Here is a 3,167-nt window from a genome sequence, read left to right on the forward strand (position 1 = left end):
GGCTCCTTATGCGCCCCTAGGTCGACTTACGGGCCTAGTAAAGGGTGGGCTCCTTACGTGCCCCTAGGCCGAGCTACGGGCCTAGTTTCCTAGTAGGTTCAAGACTAGCTACCTTGGGTCTACTTAGGATGCGCGCATTATGTATGTATGTGGTACTAAGCCGGGCCCTTTCATGTTAAGATTATTTTCAAGTACTATATGATACTGTTTTAAGACATCTCACATATGATATAAACCATGTTTTGAAAAACATATTGCACATGACATTTCCCATGTTTTAAAGAACATCTTGCATCCATGCTTATGATATGATGTGAAATAATGCTTACAGTTATGCTATGATATGATGCCTTGATGTTATGAAAAAGAAATGCCATGATGCTTTCACTTATGTTATGATGATTTCTTATGCTATGATATGATTTATGCTATGATATGATGTTACTTATACTATGATAAGATTTATGCCATAACATGTTGTTACTTTATGTTACGATATTATTGAAATTCATGCTATGATATGACATGTTTTTAGTTATATGATGATATGAGTGTTCTTTATTCTATGATGTATGATATGATGAATTTTATATGATTTGTTGGTTTTTGTGAGTAGGAAAGGATCTCACTAAGCCTTGAGTGCTTACAAATACTTTTCCTTGTACCACAGATAAAGGTAAAGGATGGATAAACTAGAGGAACAACAGGAAGGGGCAAGAGATGTGTGATGGTGACTTGGATAAAGAAATAAAATGACCTGCTGAAGTGAACTTAGAATAATATGTTATGTTATGTGATGTCTTTTATGATTTCCTATGCATGTGTTAGAAATGAATACTATGACTATTTAAGTTGAACCATGTTATTTCATGCTCATATGCTTAGTATGATTAGAAAAGAAAAAAAAATAGATATGCTTCCGCTGTAGGTATGTTTATGTATGCTAAGTCAAAGTAAGAAAGTAACCCTGCTCTCACTAGGTAGGAGTGGTAAAAGGGGCGGGCGTTACATTACTTATAAGTGTTGTTCTCTAACTACTGAAATTAGGGTTGTATTTATATCGCTTATCTGGGCGCCTGGAAGGTTTCCGGGTGCCTAGGTGTGGATAAAATTTTATCTACGACTTAACGGATCGTGATAACTCGGCAAGTGATAGGTTTTGTGGTCCGGGCGACTGGACCAAGTCCTGGCACCCGGACCGAGTTGAACCAACCCTCGACTAGGGTGCAAGCTCGGGGCGCCTGAACCTAGGATAGGCATTCAGACTAAAGTCAACAAACTTATTGACTTTTCATCTGAGCTCTCGCTCCGGCTCTGCTCGCTTGGGAGATTTTAACTAGGGGTGTAAACGAATCGAATCGAGCTGAATATGCAAAAAAATTTAAGGATCAAATTCAGCTTGAAATAGGTATATTCGAGTTCAAGCTCGATTCGAAGCTCGAAAAATTCAAAATGTTTGGTTTGAGTTTGGTTTGAATTAGGGCTCGAGTTAGAGTTCGGCATGAAATATTCGAACATGTTCACGAACTATTTGAATTATTGCTAAAAATAGATTCGAAAGGCTTGAAATTTATTTATTTAATATATATTTAACTTATATTAATAAATATTAAGGCTCGCGAGCGACTCGAACAATATAATTTGGGCTCGAGTTCGGCTCGAAAAAAAGTTTGAACATGTTCGAGTTCGGCTTGAATTCGATAAATTCGAATACGATTCGAATATTTTTTGAGCCGGCCGGCTCGAAAAGCTCGCGAGCCGGCTCAATTCGTTTGCATCCCTAATTTAAGATGATTCATTATTCGAAAATTTTTCATTTTGGCTCAAAAGCAATCTTAGATCTAAGTTCTCTTCGCTTCTTAGTCTCGAGAAAGTATTCTTTTCAGTGTCATCGTACATCATGCCTCGAAGGCTCAAGTCCATTGACTCTCTCCTGTGCCGTCCTTCTAGTTAGCTGTGTCTTTTACTCGATTTTCTGTGCTCCTAAGTTCCTACACACTTAGACATAAAGTATCAAACCACAACATGACCTAACTTGACTTAGTTGATCATATCAAAACCTCCAACGGGTACTTACAATCTCTTTTTTTTTTTTTATGTGGATCAGCCCAAGTTAAGTTTAGGTAAAATAACACAAAATATACATGCAAGTTTTAAAACATAGTTTTAAAACATTAAATATGCAATATTTAAAAAAATATACCTCCCCCTTAAACTTAACTTCTAACTCTCCCCCTTAAATAGGGGGTTTACTGAATTAAATTAAAGTCTAAGGAATACTCGAACAGTGACTAAAAAAATTTGAAATTTATTCTTGAAATTCTGATTTTTATGATCAAAAAGTAATTTTTAATAAGAATAATTTAAAAAATTATTTTATTTGTTAAAAAATTATGAAATTTTTTAAAGGTTAAGTAGACATATCCAAAGTAGTAGTAAAATTTTCATGAAAAAATAAAATTAATTTAAGCAATAATAAATTATTTACTACAGAAAGCTAAATTTTTCTTAAAAATACTTAAAAATAGTTTTGAGATTAAAAAAATCTTGAATTTTTTTTATAATATAATAGAGTAATTATTTTTAAATAAAAATTAAATTTTTGAAAATTGAGTGTACAAGAATTTTTAATATTAAAAATTAGCATTTAGATAAATAATTCATAGAAAGTTAGATATTAGTTAAAAAATTTTGGAAATATTTTATTGGACATAGAATATTATATGTTTTTACAAAAAGAATTGTAAAAGTGACTCTATGAAATATTTTTAAATTTAAAATGTAATATTAAAAAAATTAAAAAGTAATACAACAGTCAAAAAATTTTAAATTTTTTTCTACAGATAGGAAATGAAATCCTATTTTTCAAAAAATTAATACCTTATTAATTTTGAATAGAAATTATATGAAGAAATTTATTTTAGAACATTAGACAATTGAAAGGAAAATATTAAAAAAAAATAAAAATATGCATAATTTAAACTAAATATGATTTTGGAACCCAGTATATGCTCCTTTCAACTGGATTAATCATGTATTTTCTAGGAATGTATGTTTTTGTTACTTTTTTGATTTGACCTTTGTGAAATTTATAATACTAATTTAGTTCTTGATAATATCTAAAATTTGATCATGCAGATTTTTTTAAATTTTTTATTTGTTCCTTT

This window comes from Zingiber officinale, chromosome 3B (assembly GCF_018446385.1).
Source record: "Zingiber officinale cultivar Zhangliang chromosome 3B, Zo_v1.1, whole genome shotgun sequence".
NCBI lineage: Eukaryota > Viridiplantae > Streptophyta > Magnoliopsida > Zingiberales > Zingiberaceae > Zingiber > Zingiber officinale.